At 39.2% G+C, this 19,298-nt stretch overlaps 1 long non-coding RNA gene across 1 annotated transcript; it reads left to right on the forward strand.

The window, feature by feature from the left end:
- Nucleotides 1-1,460: 1,460 nt before the first annotated feature.
- On the forward strand, nt 1,461-18,404 carry LOC138069182 (uncharacterized). Its single transcript, XR_011144007.1, has 5 exons — nt 1,461-1,620; nt 1,776-1,898; nt 8,698-8,952; nt 13,228-13,326; nt 17,762-18,404. It is a non-coding gene; the product is annotated as an uncharacterized lncRNA (long non-coding RNA).
- The last annotated feature ends 894 nt before the right edge of the window (nt 18,405-19,298 follow it).

The raw sequence follows: 19,298 nt of genomic DNA on the forward strand, positions 1-19,298 counted from the left end.
CATTCTGCATGAATATATGAGTACTACTATTGCTTTACTCTCTGGAAGCACTTAGCTAGGGTGACCGTGCTGGGCTTGGTAAACACCATTTCAGCTGGTGCTCTACTGTTCAGTTAGTTACTGAAGTGGAGTGAGCAAGAGGACCGTACAAACACAAGCCACACCTGTCAAAAAGCAATGATGTCAGCTTTCTCTAGAAGGCAATTGCAAGTAAGTATCTCTGCTCAATTACATGGTGCTCACCTGGCTGTCTATTGGGACAGAAGCTCTCCACACCAGCATGTGGTTTGCACGTGTGCAGGTCCAAACTGAGAAAGAAAGAGCGTCTACTTCTCTTGTGTTCACCACTGCCCTTCTACCTCAGCAGTTTTGACAGAAGAAGGTGAGAAACAGACCATCCGTCTCTAGCGGTGTGAAACAACAGCAGAAGTACAATTTCTGTGGGGTAAACCTCTGTTTACATGTCAAGACTTACCTTTTGTTGTAGCTCTTGTTAAAGAAGCAACACAAGTCCTGAGCTGCATATTAGTTTTATTTTTCTGCAGACGGTGTTTTTTCTTCATCGAAAAAACACAGTCATCAGTATAATTGAAGTATGTGTTTCAGCTTTAAGCACTGAGGGTAAGGGTGACCTCCATATCTTCTGGTTATCAGTTCTTCCCTTTAATCCATGGAAACAAAAGTTAAGCATCATCTAGTTGGTGGTGCCAGTGTGGACTTTTGTCTTAACTCCTTTCATGATGATGGATTAGAAGGTGATGGAGCATGACTGTGAAGTTGATGAGCAGTATCCAAACCTATTGGTGGATATTAAGAGAATTATACTGGAAACGAAGTTGTAGTCTGGTGGGTGCTGGCTAGCTAACCTCAGTGTGAAGTGTTGCACTGCAGCCAGGCTAGCAAACAAAACGTAGTTACAGTAAAGTTAGTTATAGAATTTGATCCAACCTCAACCAATTTTTTTCCATGTGTATGCCTTAGAGCCTGCCCGGTTAATTGTTTACAGTGTTTGTTGGCATGTTTATTATTAAAAGAATCGTTGCTTATTGTTGGTGGTGCCAGTCAAAATCTCTTTCAGTATCCAAAACTGGCATGAGTCCAGTGGCTCATTATCCCTGCCTCATGAAAATCGTTACGTTCGCAGTTGTCTGCCAATGCACTTCAACAGTAATCTACTGAAGACTTATGAAAGAAAAAGTGAAGACTTCAAGATGCGACCCAGTATTTCAAAATCGCCTGCATGCTGACACCAATATACAAGACCAGACTAGTTATAAACTATGTAAGAGGGATATCTGTAACTGACACTCTAACAAGCAAAAAGTAAGGGATAGAACAAAATAAAAGGAGCACATTTTAACTCTTAACATTTTTCAGGTCCCACAATTTCATGTGAGAAGGTAGCATTCATTTGTTTAGGCACTTTACTGTTTCAGTTTTCCTGTTTTACTTAAGGTGGATTGTGTTTTATTGTAGGATTTTCAAATGAAATTAGTGAACACACGGGAATCTAGATTACAGCAGATATAACTGTGAGAAAAGGCCATAGAGAAGGCTGCTGAAGAAGCTTGAGAGAACTACCGTAAGACTATGTTGTGTGGGTGCTGCAAGATAAGTGAGGTAGGTGTTGGGTTAAGCTTCTAAATATGTCTGAGGTGAACCACAGGAAAAAACCTTGAGCAATTTCAGTCAAAACTGAATCCTCCTGCAGTAAAAGTGAGAGCTGTGCTCTCTTGGCAGTCAAACTGCATTCTGAATTCTCATTATCATTTCAGAGAGGCAGTCGGGATGGCGTGAAGTACATAGAGTGACCACAGAAAGAGAGGAGACCTGAGAAGTATGCAAGAAAGGGAAATACAGAGCTTTGAAAACCAGGAACTTGACATCTGCAGTGGAAGGTGAGCAAAAGCCCAGTGCAGGGATCTGACTGGTGGGATCTGAATGGTGAGTGAGGTGAGTGTTTGTAGAAATATGTTGATTGCAGAGAAAGCAGAAAGGGATATGACGCCATTGCCCCTGGAGGCCAGAATCCATGAGGCTGGACTAGTCAAAGCAGTGTAAGTTCACAGGTGGTGAACACAGGCTATGATAGACTATAGGAAGAAGTGAATTCTGGAGTCAAAAGTTGTAGAGAGCCTGGGGATGTGAAAAAAAGGAGATAAACTCTAAGAGCACGTGCTCATGATAGATAGCAAAGCTATAACTGGGGGGAAAATGAAAGGGAAAGCATTTGAAAAGAATAAGGAGACGTTTTTGTCAGCCTGCAGACCCAGTTCTAATAGAAAGGGTCCAGCCATCTTCATTCATAGCGGTCATCTTCAAATTGAATCTCAGATTCAGATTTGAGGAATGCTTTTTTTTTTTTCTATCATTGTGTTTCAAGTAATCACTCAGTATACCTCACAATCTACGATCATACACTTCAATGGGAGGGAAGGCTGAAGAACCCAAGTAAGTAAGGCATTTCTAGACATTTTACATGTTTCAAAATTTACAGGAAAAGATATTAAGAAAATTGATTAGCTACTTTACAACAAAAAAATAAAGTGCTAATCCACTTCTATGATCTAGCCTGCCAAAATTACCTCGCATGAAATAGTGGTGGTGGTTACCTTTGCCTGTCACTTAGTTCAGCTGTGCTCTTTGAGACAGAAGTTCATTTACTATTTCATCCAAGATGAAATTCTGAGCATTGTATTTATTTAATCTTCTTATCCTCACTGTATGTAAGGCTGAATCTCTATGATCTCAAACTATTAGTTCCTTAAGACTATGACTGTCCATCTTTAAGTCTTTGTAAGCACCTGTGTCATACTCTAGGGTAAAAAGGGGACCACTTTTTTGTTGTTTTAAAGAGTTCCTTCAGTACATCTCTTGGAGCCCATTTTCAAACACTCTTCAATACGGCCTCTACATTTTCAACTACAATTCAGATGATGCAAATTCCCATCTAGGTGAAAATTCATGGAATTTTGTCTGAGAAAGAAAGGAAGGAAGGAAGATAACTATTATTGGAATGAAAGATTTTCCTGCATGTACAGTAATGGCAGAATGTTTACATTAAGCTGCCTGATTTATGTGAAGCTACTGAAATCTGAAGAGGAAATCAAATTTTTAGACACTCACAGAAGTTAAATTATAAACATTTAAATTTAATAATGATAATATATTAATTTGAATAGCTATTACAGCTTTTATTTCATTTAAAGTTTATTAAAACGGCTCTCATACAATTTCAAACATCGCTTAAAAAGATACCCAGGCGCTAGTGTCCTTCTAGAGCAATGTGTGTTCTTCACCAGCAGATAGCAGCACTGACCTAGCGATTGTCCCAATGCAAATGTTACTTTCTAGTTTTTTCTTCCCTTAATTGACCACACAACTATAACCAAAGGAAGATTCCTCCCCACTGCTCACATGTGAAATGCTTGGTCTCATTACTGAATATTTTGCAGTGAAATGAAATATAAGCATATGTTCTATTACCAGCAGAAATCTGTAATCAACTCCCTACTCACGAAGTCACTGCTGTGCCTCAGTTTTCTTCCCTCCAGCGTACCTCTTACTTGGGAGACCCTCTAACATCTCTCACAGACACAGATAATACAGAAGCTACAACTGGGACTGACAGGGAGACAAATACAATGTGTTTCCTTCAGTTTGCTATTTATTCGATGTTGTTTTTCCATGGGCTGACCACGATGAGTATTAGAGAAATGTACCTTCGAAAACACACAGCAAAACAGGGTCTTTGTCCTAGGATGTATTTTACTTCAATTTAACAAATATGACCCAAGCAGGCAGGGAGGGATAATTATGCCAAGGCTATATACTGCAGATTCTGCACTCCTGATCATGGGAGGTGACTGGTACGTTGGGTGCTTTCTTTCTACCTCCAGATTCACCTGCAGAGTTTACTTACTGCCTTACCCATAAGATGGAGTGAATGGCTTTAACACTACTATTATTTCAGATTTTGCATGAATTCTGACTCGTGTTCCCAGCGTGACCTCAGTCAAGCTCCTCAGTGACCTCACCAACAGGTGATCTGGACTCTAGGCTGCCCCTCGCTGCCCCCCTGTCTGGCCCTGCTCACCCGGCTCAGGGGCGGTGGGATGGACCCAGGCTGGTGAGGCCTTCACCCTGTCAGACCTATTATTCCCCTCAGCTCCTGGCTCCCTGCCAGTCCTCGATGCTCCCTGACACTCGCTTACTCTGCTGGTGAAATGGGAGCTCAGGATCTGCAGAAAAATGATGCAAAGAAATAATTAAGCTTTCCTTTGTGTATAGCCTGGGCAGTATTATCTCCCTCTGCCAGGTCACAGTTGTTTAAGTTTTTACTTTTTTTTTTAATGAGTGACAAGGGTTTCCAAGACAGACTGTTTTAATGAAATTATTATTTTTAATATCGTTCTTTCAGCCAAATGAACTGTTCTATGACCTGGAAAAGTCTACTCCCAATCTTTTATACCCCGAAATTCAACAATTTAGTCAACACTTTCTAGCCAAGAAGTAGTTATGGATAAAATAGCTTTTCTAGCTTGGAAACTCTAGTACAACTGCTTCAGCAGCTAAGCAGAGCTCTGCTGAACCTTACAGGGAGTCCATGTCCAGCCAACAGAATAAGAGATGTTAAAAAAAGATTAAAGCTGATGTCTTCCACGAGGTAGACCTGTAACTCTTGAGGTAACATCATTCGTCCTACTTTGCTGTACCTCTGTCATGAGCCACAAATTATTTTACTATGACCTTTTTATATTAGGTTTTGTGCTCAAAGAACCTTCAGTTTCCTGACAAATCTGGCATTACGCAGACTTATCCCAACACTCTAAGTCCTTCAAAGAGTTTGGCCTTTTTCCCTTCTTATCTTGTGAGTGAATGTGTCTGGCTAGTTTGTGAAGGATTTACCTTCAAAGTTGCTTGCTGTGTTCCTAGCTGAAGCTGGGCCATGTCATTCTCTCACCTTTGGTTTGGCGTACTCTTTTCAGGTAATAAAGTACATGAAGGCCTCTTAAACTTGTTGAATGCAACATCTTCCTTGCAGGCACTGAGCATTGTGCCTCTCATCTCTTAGTAAAACTGACCTTTCATTGGTGGCTCTTTGTAGATTCTGGGTTTTTTGGTAGGGGAGGTAAATTATTCCTTAAGGAAATAGAAGTGTAAAAAATCAAAAATACTTACCAGTCTTTGCTCAGTAATATATTGCCTTAACTTTTTTGCTACAGTCAACATCACTGAGTCTCCACGCCTTTTGGCTAGCCGTCCTCCTCCTCAACTTCTGTTCCTCATTTCTTCCACTAGCAAAACAGCAAAAAATAATTCACGGCAGGCAGGTTTTTAGATATGAACAACATTAAGTTAGACCGAAGCTAAGCATTTTTGGAAACCACAGCAAATTGATTGTATACATATACGCTAGCTATTTTTCTTTTAAATGAAAGTAGCAAAGGGCTAATTAAGAGCTCAGCAGAATCTAAATAATAAATATATACTGTAGAACAGATTAGGGAATTAGTCACCTTAAGTACAAACGTATAAGTTTTCAGTTCTAGGTGGGTCATAACACTCCTAGAGTACAAAACACTGAAAGAAGACAAACTTCACACAAGCCAATTTACTCTGTAGGATTGCCATATGGTGAGTTTTTGGTATTCAAAGCAATCCAAGGCATGCCATGGCGTAAGTCAAGCCAGTATATACCACAGCAGTTGAAGTCATGTAGGTAGTACACAGAACTGTGTTCCATCAGTTCATAATAGTAATTTGTGGCATGACCAGCAAGTATAATTTTAAAACAAGAGTAGGGTATTATTTGTGTGTAAAGGAATATGCATTTTATCTATGGAGAGGAAGTGCACCAGACAATGTTACAGTGGACGCATGTTACTGAAATCTTCTGAGGACGTGTGAGGAATTAGCGTAGAGGGTGTAGCCCAGCCTTTCTGAGCACTGGCAAATCTTGGTTTCTCTGGTGGGTCTTTCAGGCCATTACCAATAATTGCTAATGTCAGAGCCCTGTATACCTCTAAAGCATCCTGTTAAATGTAGGCTTAGCATTTGTAGGCAGTGATATGGACAGCACAAATGTACCTGGAAGACTTCTTTTCAGATACCTCTCCTCCTTGCAATGAGCTGCGTGTTAAATCTAGGCCCACTTTGCACTTTCTGTAGCTTCTTAAAAGTTATCCTAATAAGTCATAATAGATGGGATACTCTAAGTTACGTAGTTCCTCAGGCCCACTCAGCCCAGTGATCTTTTTTCAGAGAAATAATGAAGAACCAGGAAGAGCTATAACTGGCTTCATGGAAGTTATTGAGACTGTCAGCAGCTAATACAGATTCTTAGGTCTGTTTGGTTTTTGTGAAGATAAAGCAATACCTACTCAGTAATTTCCAGTGTTCTGGTTAGTCTGCAAGGCTAGCAGTTCTTCTTGCTCTGTTAAAATAATGTCTTTTTTACAGCATTCTTTGCTTTGCTTTCTTTGTTTTGAAGAAGTGTTGCCTGTGTATAAAAAGAATTTGACTAAATATGAATATTTACTGAGAATGTTCATTGCATTCAATCTTTCCAGGCTCTCTCTAGGTTGGGTGGGAGATTTCTGAAGAGATTCCTTTCTTGGCTTTGTGTAAATGCTGTCTACTCAGAGAGATGGGAGACAGAGTCTTACGAACGTGAGGGACACTACTGTATTTTTATTATTACACATCTCACCGCTCAGTGATGGAATCTAGCTGAGAGGAGTGTCTGGAAATTGTATAGCTTCCCCACGGCTGTGGTTGTCCCACGGAAACTCTGAGGCATATTGTAATGCTTATCTGATGTTCCTCAGGATATCTGAAATCTTTTGTTTGTGAGTAACAGTCTTTCATCTTTTCTTTCATGACAAATATGCATTACATAATGGTCCTTTTTTCTAGAAAGGAAGAAAAGAATGCTACAAATTAAATGCTAGGCCATCTTTCCTGAGCAAGGACAGTTACTCAGGAAGTGTTTTGCGCTTGATTCTTTTCACAGGGACTCCTTCTCTGCTCTTCCTTGAGGCCACCAGGCACAGTGGAATTTAGGAGGAGTCTGTAATACTTCTTGGAAATGGCATTCTTGCATGGACGGGCAGAATTCTGGTATTCTAGGTGCTCTGTCTAAATGCTACGATGACTTGAGCCAATGCCCAGTGAAGCTAATGTTTCCGTGGACTATTCAGTTGGACCAGATAAGAACATCTGCAGCTTGAAGGAATAAATGCTAATAGTAACTTTTTTTTATTCAAAGCTATATACTTTGCTATAGAATAAAAAATAATAAAAATCAACTCTCATTATCAGAGCAGTCCCATGAGTTTATCCCAGCTGCCAAGGTACAATCGGTGTTACTGAGGTGATTTTTTTTTTAATATTAATGGAGTGCTTATTCCTTTAACCTCTTTAAACTCTGCTCAATCTTCTAGTCCTTCCACTAAAGGAAATTACAGGCTGCAGGGTAATCTAGAGAAATATCTGTGTTTTAATACTAGCTGTATGTCATCCACATTCCTACCGGAGATGACATTATTGCTTTTCAATGGCGAGAGCTGGTCACATGGGAGGTGGTGTTTTTATTATAATCAGCTGCGGAGAATTGGTGAGGGTGAGCTCATCTGCAGCTGAGTATGTTTAAACTTTTGTACCTTTCAGTACCTTTCTGTGGGAAGTGGAAACACTCTCTATTTAAGTTAAGTTTCCTGTAAATTTTGAAATTTTAGAAAATGTTGACAAGAAATGAGCTTTTTAAAAGAAGAGAAAATTGGACAGGAGAGTTATGATGCTGATCATTGAAGTAAGGTAGGCTTACCTGGGCTAGGTAAGCAGGTGTTATTATGGTTTAAATATCTAATTTGATCTTAGGATTCCATTCACAGAATTACTCAAAAGATTTTTTTGAATCTATGTTGTTTTAAACAAAGCAGATGCCACTTACCTTGTAGTCTATTATTATGCTGGAAATCTCCTGGGAGATGTTGAGCACCCTTAACTCCTATCTGAAGCTTCAAGAATTAGTCTTTAGTCAAAGCCTTGATAAACACACGTCACATCTGTTTCCCTGGGATGATTTCCAGATGACACGCATTTCATTGACTTTCTATGAGGAATAAATGGAAATCTAGTGGCACATCTGGTGCTGCCTGCAAATCAGTTTACAGTAGTTAAATAGACTTGAATAGGCACTCACTCACATGAAGAACCTGTTGTGCAGCTCTTTGTTCGCTTCACCCCCACCGGCTTGTTTATTAAACAATCGCATTTACCTTCATGCAGATTTTGTTGGAAGAAAGATGACAGTTTGCACATGGCTGAGCTATAAGACAGTTAATGAAATTAAAGCAAAGAACTCCCAGCACAGTAGGAAGCCCGGATAACAGGAACAATCATTTAGTCAGCATATTTCTCTTCCCACGAGAGCCAAAGCTAATTATCAGGGCCAGGTTGCATCCAGAGGGGTAAGGAGATGACAGCACAACAGTATTTCTCTGCACAGCTGCTCTAGTCAAATTTACTTACTTGTTCCAGAGAAACAATGCTTTTAAAACAGATTTCTCCCCAGCGCAGCCTGGGAAGTGTAGATAATGGAGCTGTGTATTTTGCCTATCAAGTTTTCACAACAATTTGCAATGTGTGAAAAGCAGCTTATGTTATCCAGCTTATCCAGTACCATCCATTCAGGTCGGCACTGATCAGTTTTGGAAAAGATGTGTCAGAGAAACAAGGAATTTACAGAGGAAAAGGAGGAAAACAGATCCAAGTCTGGAAATTGTCTCCACAAAACAGGCACTTTCTTTTTTTTTAAATGATTTAAATAAAAGCAAAGTAACATTCCGGAGTCATCAAAGGATGTTCTATTATCACCAAGCAGACTTTGGATTAACAGCGCTCTTCATGATATCTCTGTATTCTCTTTGCTCAACTAGATCATAAAAGGTGAGAAGGAGCAGTTTTGTCTAGTGCACTTTTATGAGTTAAAAGAATTATTTTGTGCTTAAAGCACTGGGCCAGATCTTAGAACATCTGGTTCAGTTCCTGCCTTTTCCATAAGCTTCCTGTGTGACAAAATATCTTTGTGCTTCAATTCCCTATCTTTCAGGCACGGATGATGATATTCTCTTGTTTTACAGAGGTAATTGGTTCATGAAGTGGAGACTATGGGAGTACCTGCATAGGCCTAATCTGATGAAAACGTGACTTTAAGATGTGGACGAGATTTGAGTACCCACTATTCTTAGTATCCAGCCCTAGCTGGCACTGTTTTCTGTGCTGTTTTTAAGTTATCTCTCTTTCAATATTGCCGTCTGTAACATTAGGATAATGCTGCTTTCTTACTTGCAATGGTAGTTGTGTGAATAAATTGTGTGCAATGTTTCTTAGCGCTTAGAAAAGGGACGGTGCTGTAAGAATTTAAATCATTTTGATCATAAAAATCCCACGCACTAAAACATCTTTTGCATAACATAGTGGTTTTACTGTCAGAAAGTTTTCCTGCATGTGCTAACAGAGCTTCTTCCCTGTTGTGTTCAATGTGAAAAAGTTCATTCAAACTTCACACATTATTATCTCCCATCGTTCAGATGCAGAAACCCAGCTGCATCAGCGTGAAAGAAAAGGAATGAATACATGATGGCTGCAGTCTGATCTTGGCCAGAATGTAGTTAAGATTTTATCTGAATCCAGCAAAAGGCATTGACCTGCCGGCCGTTTTCCAGCTTGTGCCTAATTGGAATGTTGGCCGTCTGCCAACAGCAGAGCAAAAAGTCAAGTTGTGAAACAGGAGGAATATTTGAGTCAACTTCTGAAGTAGGTGGAGCGGTCACAGGGAACTAATTCTAATTACCGTCCAGTCTGGGTTACATCTTTCCTTCCAAAAATTTTATCATTTCTGTGGCTTCCTGATTATTTCTCTGCACGATTAAAATCTCAGCCTGCAAAGCTCTGGGAAGATCAGTCCTATCTAAAAGTTATCTGATGCGAACTGACAAGTTTCTAAGAAGTTTACTTTTCTGAAGGGGAACAGATTGTTTGGAGCAAATGCTGCAGACATCTCCTCTAGGCTGATAATTGATGTCATGGGTTAGTGGAGGAAAATGTTTCTAATTGCTATATAGGACTATTGCTTTCCCAAATGTAAATAAATAAATTGTCTGCTCCTGTTCCTATGATCATATAACTCTTTTCTTTTTAATCTTTCACTGAAGAACCAGAAACCATACTCTCAAAATTACAAATGGAAATGTTGTCGGTAGCAATCATTTTATAACACAGTATGAAAACTGTGAACTAGCCTTGTTATTTCCTCCTTCTAACTCACCTGACATATTCATATTTTTCCAGAATCAAGGTTTCTTTTTTCACAGCAATACAAGGTTCAGCAGTTATCTGCAGCACTGAGTAGGTGGTATGAATACGCTCCTTGAGCCAAAAAACAAAATGAAAGCAAGCAAACGGGCTTTGGAGGAAAGATTCAGCTATTCATTCCAGCATTCTTAATCACAGCAATACATATTCCACAAGACAGCTTGTTCCTGATAAACACAGAACACATTCTGCTTTCTTGTGAACAAACAGTTTCTAGTAATTTAAAAGTAAACATTTGGACTGATGAAACGATAAGCTGGGTGCCTTGAAAGAATGCATTAGATATCAGGACATCATATGCAAATCTTATCATACTTTGCTGTAGGAACAGGCCAGATATGCAGGTGTCCCTCAAAGTCTCACTGAGGAGTACCCCAAAGTACCTTCTAATTCAAGAAACTCTTAAGGATATTCCAGGATTCAAATTAGCCCTAATATTTTTATTTGGGGGGGGGGGGAAGGGGAGTGATGAGAGGAGGGTGACAACACAGCACGAACCTCTGGAAAGCAGGATATGAAGAAAAGGTAATAAAACGGGAACAGCAAGGATGGGAATGTTTGAACAGTCCTAGTTCTCATTCAGTGGAACACAGGAGTCTCTCCGCACCAGTCTCTAGAAATACTTAGTAAGTGATGAAAGCAACAGCGGGGACTGGTTCTGGACCAAACCGTTGGTTAGAAGCTACCTTAAAGTACTCGACATAGTTTGTAGAAAGTCATATCTCTCATTAGATTAGTCACTGTAGATGAGGTTTGTGATATGCAAACAAGTCTGGGTTTTGTCAGTTCTGTTAGCTGATCTAAAAGGTGATTACCTCCTTGCCTCACTTGTAGCCTTAGGCTATTGTAGCTACAGCACCACTGTTATATTTTAATGCTGTTCTTATGGTCTCTGTAGACAAAAAGAGTAAAAATGACCAGCTTTTGAAAATCAGTGCATCTCCAGCAACTCCAGTAGAGCTTTTCTGATTTACATGAGGTGAGAATGAGGCCTGTGTTGTACACTGAGTCCTTCTGTGAGGACGCTATCAAGTCTGATGCAGGAAACACAAGAGTGTTTTGCAAAGTTGTTTCAAAACAATGTTACAGATAACTAAGTAGATTTGAAAGAGTAAGAGTGGAGATTATACTGAAACAAGGGAATGCCACGAGTGGAATAGTAGTCAGTGACATCTTAGAAGATGATAAAAAGTGGATCTAATAATAAAGCCTTACAGCAAATATTGTAAACAAGCAGGACTTTTACATCTGAAACTCGGTACAGAGAATTTCATTCTCAAGTGCAGGTCAAGTTTCCAGATGCTTCCTGATAACATATGAGGCACTCTGTGCCTGCATACAATTTCTCACTTAGATAATGCGTAGGAAACAAAATGATCTAAACTCCCAAGACACTTGACCTTGTGTGCAGTTGTCTAGGATCAAAATTATGTACAAAATACTCAGATATTATCAGGGCCTTGTGTACAGCATGATTCCACAGCAATGGAATTTGCTGAAAAATTGCTTGTCTTGACTCTTGTTTATTATTAGATACTATATGAAAGGATAGGAGAAGGATTCTGGAAGTCCTGCAGGGAGCCTCTGTAGTGGGCATTTTGCAGTCATCTGGCATGTGATAGTCTCCTCCCTAACTTAATGCAGGCTACAAAATGGTAAGAGGCACCAGAAGGTGTAAATCACAATAGTAGCCGTAATAGCTGTGATCTATTAAAGAAACAAAGGGGTTTATAAAGTAGGTATGTTTCTAGTCTCTATGAGCATTAAAGTACCTTTGATAATGCCAGCCAAGTACCATCAGTGTACTGAACTACACTTTTAATGTTAGCTGTGAGAAAGATGAGCTCCCCATCATCTGGAGGGGGTGAGGGAAGAGAATTTAGAAAGGAAAGATGCCCGAGTAGAAGCAGCATCATTAACCATGGTACTGCAATTGTCAGAGCAACTTTCTAACACTCTCTTCTAGCCATACTCATCCCACAATCCCAGGCTGCCTTCCCTGCCATTGCATGTGTGAAAAGTACCCTCTGCTCTTTGCCTAATTGCTAAAATTTCTAGCTTTCGCTATGCAAATGGAAATGCTGTCACTGCAAATAACAAAATATGTAAAATTATGGAGAAGGCATAAAATTAAATTACAATGGATATCAAATTAGAGAGCCTCTTTGGACTATTTCAGTTAATGATCAAATTATTTTTTTTGGAAGCTAGCTTTTTAAATATAAATGAAGCAGCTGTGCCATTTCCAACATGCTATTCCAGAACATCTCCATATCTGAGTTTTTAGGTACAAATCAAACATGAATATGATTTTTTTGACTAATCATGAATACAAATATTACCAGCATATCTGAAATTTGATGACATGGGTCACATTCCACAATCTTTGAAATAGGCCGAGTTATGCTCTGATGACATTGTAGCTGGGAAAAAAGAAGTGCTTTATACAATTTTTTCTCTAAGTAATACACAAAATACAATTAATGCATAAACTACCTTATAGTTCTAGAAATGCCTCCGTAACCTGAAGAGTTTTCTCATATGGCCATGAAAGCTAAGCACTACATAGTTCCTTTAGGGAAGTATTGCAAGACCATAGCTAAGACTCAGAATTAAGGAAGCCTTCATCATTTTTGTGTTGTTATAATTATAATTAAAGGTACTCGTTTTTTCCTGTGTGCATAATTGTGCAAATGCCATTGAGCAGGCCTAAGACTCATTCGTACTCACTGTGGATAACATTTTGTGATACTAACAGAGGCCCAGACCATTCCTTTCTCATTTTCTTTTGATGTAGACAGCTGATTGTTGTTTACCTTTTGCATTGTCTGGCCTGTTTGGAAACAGAAACTGCAGCCACAGCATCCCACCAGGACACAAGCAGTCCTTGTGCAGAAGCTATCCACAGCCCATGAAGGGGAAGACCAAGCCAGGAGCCCTCTGGAGGTAAGCCAAGTGCAGGACACCATGCCAACAGAGCAGAAGGCAACCACGTCAATGGAGCACTGTACGGACGTCTGCGCGGGCACTCCGGTAACATGTTTGGCACTGTGGTTGGCAAAGGCATGTCTCAGGGTTCCTTTCCCAATCTGTGTTGGAGCTTTTCTAAGAGTTGGTCTGTGATGTGTGGAAAGTGGGCTCATGGACGTGCCTCTCTCTTATGAATATTCTTCTAGATGTGATTTTTAGGAATCCTAGATTTGGCTGATACTGTTCCAGACTGGCACAGCTCCATTAGGTGAGATTGTCCTGCTCTGATTGGGCTTGTGGGTGTTCGAGAGTCGCCTAACAGTTATCGGAAGTGAATAGAGTCAAGTTAAGAAAGCTAAGACAGGGGAGCTGACCATCTTGGGAAGGCAACAAGCCAAGGGTGCATCATATTTCATAGGTAGACCATGATCAGGCAAAGGTGGACTGTGATGAGACATATTATTATATGATTTCTCAATTCTGTTGAGAGTGTACCTAAACGCAGCCTAATCTGACAGTTACCTGAGCCTCACCAGGAACAGCTGAGCTTAGGAGAGCGCTGTAGCAAGAGCGGGAATCCTACAGAACGAAGCAGAGTTGTTCAGGGGTCAGAGAAAGAGAACTGACCCAGCAGAGCCTGAGAGGAATCTAAACACTGTTCAAAGAGTTCTGAGCCCAGAGGGAGTTTTCCAAACTGTCTGAATTAAAGCACATTCCCCAGTCCTAAATAAGAGTGGCAATTTTAAATGTCTCTCCCTTTTTGGCTTGTTTTTTAATCCTTTGGAAGAAAGCGGGAAAAAACTGACCTGAAGTCCACAAAGTACAGTCTTCTCGTATTGCAAATAATCATTTAATAAAAATCTACTCACAAACTGCTGGCAACCTTTTTAAAATCTAATTGGCCTTCTTGTTCCTATTACATCTCTCAGAAGGCTGTTTTAGTAAGTCCCCACTCTGCTCTTTAGAAACCTTCTTTCAGCTGACATTGTGTCAGTATCTTCTTTTGATCTTTTGAAGAGCATCTCCTCTTCCATACACATCCCTTGATGCGTTCATGGCCAGCAGTCACATCCCTGCTTATCTGATTGCTCATTTGAACAACCTCATGCTTTTAGCCACCTTTAACAAGACAGCTTCTTCATGAGCCTAGTATGCAGTTTCCAGTCTCTGAACATGTTCTGTGTACATGATCCAGGTCAAATTAATCTTTTAAACAGTGATGACTAGAACTGTGCTTGGCATTCCAGGAGAGGTCTTACTGTTTCTTGTAAAATGGAATTAATAATTCTTTATCTCTGTTAAAATATCTTGCCTGGCAGATGAGGATCGTGTTTTTCTTTTTTATGGCTTCATGATAGCGGCACCTCGTAGTTGGGCACCTAACACGTAGGTCCTTTTCCCTGGACACCTCCAGTTGATAACTGCCTACTTAAAGCAGAAATTCTTCATTGTCTTTGCATTTTAAATACAGTTCGTCACAGTTCTTTTACTCCTGTCTTCAAAATCAGTCACTGTTTCTTGTATGATGTCCTGTTTCCTCTCCTTATACAATATTCTGCCACTGTACTGAAAATGCCTCTGACTTTGTGTCATCAGTAGATTTCATTAATATGCTCTGGTCTTTGTGCCAAGGTCATTAGTGAGAATATTTTATAATATTGATTCCATAACCACTCCTGGAGGATGTCTCCCTGTAATCTTCCTCAAACCCTCAGTGATAAACCCTTGTTCTCTTTCCCTTATTCAGCTCCATGCCAAACCCTCTTGTCCTTGTCAGACTAATTTCTATTCCCATATTCAGGTGGTTTTTATACTAATTCAAGTGTTCTCCAGTTCAATTAACAATGTGGAACTGTATAAGAAGGCTTTGTAGAAGTCCCAGTAGATCTCCTGCATATTCTTTCCTTAAAAAAAATGGATTATGGGATTATGTTGTCAAAAACAATGCCAAATGTATGCGTTACAGCCCATCTTTGGTAAGCCCAGACTGCATTTTGTCCTATTTTTCATTGACCTTTATGTTTTCTACTATTTTTTTTCCTTCACAGCATATCCTAAAGCCTTGTATACTATTGAGGTCTGTAAATGCCTCATCATGTTTTCTCTGCATTGTTAAAATCAGAAGTAGTGTCTGCTGTACAAGATGGAAAAAAAAAAAATTTGTTTTGGGGTCTTAAGTAGGTAATCATTAATTTCTGTTCTGCTCTGATTGCACAGTTACCTTACTTTTTTTTTATGATTAAAGACTTTCTTTTTTTCCTTTTTCCTTTTATTTGTGTGTGTTTTTGGCAACTCATACTTACATTGCTATCTTCTCTGACCTCTGAGGCAGAGCAGTTTTAGTTGATTAATTTCCTTTTCCATTTCTTATAGGCTCTTTTTTTACCCTTAATGTATTTTTCTAGGTAGTAGTTCATGCAGTTACAGTTAGGGCCTTTCCCTAAAAGTTTTTTCCTTTATTTAGGATTCAAGTTCCGGAGGATTTTTGCCTCTCCAACTTGCAAATCCTCCCAGATTTTCTCATCGTACAGGCCTTTGAGATCTTCAGTCCAGCCGACTTCACTAAACAGTTCTCTTTATTTTTCAAATTTTGTTCTTTTTTTCTGGCACTACTTTTTTAATTTAAATTAATTTCATGTAAATTAATCTGAATTAATTCACAATTCACTTGACCCAAGCAGTTTTCGTAGGCTAGAGTTGTTCCTTAGCTAGTTGGAGCAGAAGACCACAGTGTTTAGTCGATAGCACGTTACAGTAAATTCTCAAATGTTATCCTTCCCCAAGGTAATTGAAAAACTGTGCAACAGAAGAATCATGTATTCCTTCTATTAGAACAGCAAGTCACGTACAGTCCTTTCAGTACACATGATGGCAACTCTTGTCTACCAAGTCTCTGATTTATAGTGATGAAAAGACTGATTCATTCAATCCATAGTCTTTTCTTCCCAACGAAAAACATTCGTCTCATTGATTCAAGACATATTGTACTTATTTCAGTGATGCCCGCTTTATTCATTAAGGTTAGACCTCTATGCCATGAATAATCCCGACGATTTTCAGTGGAGCTACTTTACAGTAAAAGGGTATTCTGAGAAGACGTAACAGAATCTGACCCTAAATGAAAGGCTGTAAAGGCTACAGAACTTATGAGGAGGGGATTTTTTAATTGTTTTATGAAGGACTGTACTAGCAATTGTGGGAAGAAATTCTGGTTAAAAAAAAGCATATCAGGAAAAAACATACTGACGCTGAAATACACTACAGTCCAGAAACATCTCCCAAAGGGGATGCTGGAAACACAAAAGCCTTGGACTTTTAAAAGCAGATTTGACAATGCAATAGAGTGTGTCCTACATTTTAAAGTTGGCTATTGCAGATTTTTTCCATTTCTAGCTTCCCTGTGTCTGTGTTCCCTATCTCCTCTTTCCCTGACAGATATTCTACTCCTCGTTAAAAGGGGAGTAACAGCACCCTTTGCTGACTGCTCCTCAGTTTTCACCCTTACTTCAACAGCGGATTTCAAGTACTGTTGCACTGCTTTGCACCTATTCCACTGACCCTAGATCTAGCTAATTTCTGAGTTTCAGGTACTTTCCCTGTCTGTGGCTTAGCAAAGAGGGGAGGGGGAAGGAAATGCTAGCTTCTGTTTAGCAGTTCTGTGAATGAAAAAGGTCTACTTTTAAGGCACAGCTTGCAACCTGCAGGTGTGACCCAAAACAAAAGTGTTTTTATTCTTTCTGTTTAATATCCCATCCTGAAGTTTGTGACACCAATGGCAGGGGATTGATTTTTGTAGAACTAGTTCCCATACCTCTAATTTCTTTACAATCTTTCTATGTACATTGTTAGATTTACATACATTCCACCCCTGAAATTAGGCTGGAGTCATTCTTCATCTTCCAGGGATAGCTAATCCATCATTAGATGGACCCATGCAGATCTGTAGGAAATGTTTGCTTTTAAAGCCAAGCTTTCTTACATCAGCTTTTGACATTTTACTCACTTGGACAAGCTGATTAATGGTGTCAGCATTGTACATTTGCTTTGCAATGAATACTGAGCAGATGTTATACTGGCTTGTTGCCCCACATTTTAAGCATGAAGAGGTCAGTTCTACGAGACCTTACTCTAGCGAGTGGGTCTGTTACCGAAAGGTCAAAGGGTGTTCCTTAGTCTGTTTTATGTATAAATATGATATTGATTAATCTTAGATATTTTGATAGATATTTTGATTCAGGTCTTCGGGGTGGGGGGGGGGGGCGCTTTATTTTAGAAGTACAGGGCCCAAACCTGACATGTCAGTCTAGGCATAACTTCTGCTGACTGCAAGAGCAATTTCCTCTGTGAGGACTTCAATGTTTAACCAATTTTGAGTTGCTGTCATTATATCTAGCATTTTCTCTCTCTGTAGGTGTGTAGACATGGTCTGTAAGGAGAAGTAGCATCTATGTATCAAGCCAGTGGGATGTAACTGAAAACAAAAGAATGTTTCAGGCATGTGAGCCCTTCTTCAGGTCTGAAATGGAAGCTACAACTTCAAGCTAAATTCGGAGTGAGAAGGGAACAGTTCTTCCAAAAAATCTGAACAAAACTCCTGTAGGATAAAAGGAAAAGTTAGCAAGAGAGGAGATGGTAAGCTATACATGCTCATTTTCCTACAACATGGGCTAAACTTCAGAAATGAATCCACTGAAGTAGCATTACATCTGTTTGACACTGGTAGAAGTGAATCAAGTGTATTGATACAGATTTCAGAAATGGGCCTATGCTACAAAATTGGATTCAGATCTGAAATTTCTCTAACTTCAGGAAGTCTTCAGATCTTGGGCTCTTAGGCCCTTCTCACATAATTTACAAAAGGTACGCTATGTGTCTGCATTGCCTGTGATTCTGGAACAAAGATTTTGAATGTACTACTCTCCCAGATAGAAATAGAATTATATCCCTAGCTTCTGCAAATCCAGTGGAATTATTCATTTTATGTAATTTACCAATGTATTAAATTTCTATACCTAGGTGTGTAATTATGAATATATTAATTTGTTAATTCCCCTGTGGGATGTTGTTTGTTTGTTTGTTTTACCCCCTCCAAAAAAACTTTCTCCCTTCTAGCCAACAGAAGAAAGAAAACAGATAAACTACATGTTAACCCCATACAGGTAAAACTTAATCTATTTCAGTGGATGCAACATATGAATATTCTCAATGCCTTACTGTAAGGCTCAGAGATTAGCTCCCAGCTGAATCTCTTTATTCATGACCTGTTTTCACCTTTCAAATGAGACTTAAAAAAATAATTTTGATTATTTAGCGTATTTAAATACCAGAATTACGATGCTATCATTTTTGTGTAATGGCATGCCCAAATGTTAGCTATCTCAGCTAGAATGGCACAATTATGTTGACACAGTTCTGCTGGTCAGCAAAATTCTTCCTTTGTAACAGTTCTTGTCCCATGAATTCCTGGGAGCTTGGTTATTTAGCTTAAACTGAAGAAAATGCATTCAGTTCTGGAGGTCCATCGTGCACTCTTTGCTTTTGAACCTGATGATGGCCATCATGGTAAATTTTCTAATGATGTGGAGACATATTTATGGATAAAAGACAAAAGAAAATACCAATTTATTTCGGTGTTAAATTATCCAAGGCTATGGCTAATAGTTAATTCACCTCTCTAAACAGACAAATATAAAATAACAAAGACATTTAAGCAGAAGTATGCCATCTTCTGTATGATGCATCATCTTCCTGATAATTACATGTAGGTTGTTTATATTTCTCTCCCTAGTTAGTTGTAAAATTTCCTAGTTAGTTGTATTACATTAAAATAAGCCCTTCTCCAACTTCATAACCAGCATCTTTTTAAGACTATTTGGTTAAATCAGTGAGAGTCGATGTACAATAAAAGACTAAAGGTAATGAGGCTTTTGCTTACTGAACATCTTTTG

This window comes from Struthio camelus, chromosome 1 (assembly GCF_040807025.1).
Source record: "Struthio camelus isolate bStrCam1 chromosome 1, bStrCam1.hap1, whole genome shotgun sequence".
NCBI lineage: Eukaryota > Metazoa > Chordata > Aves > Struthioniformes > Struthionidae > Struthio > Struthio camelus.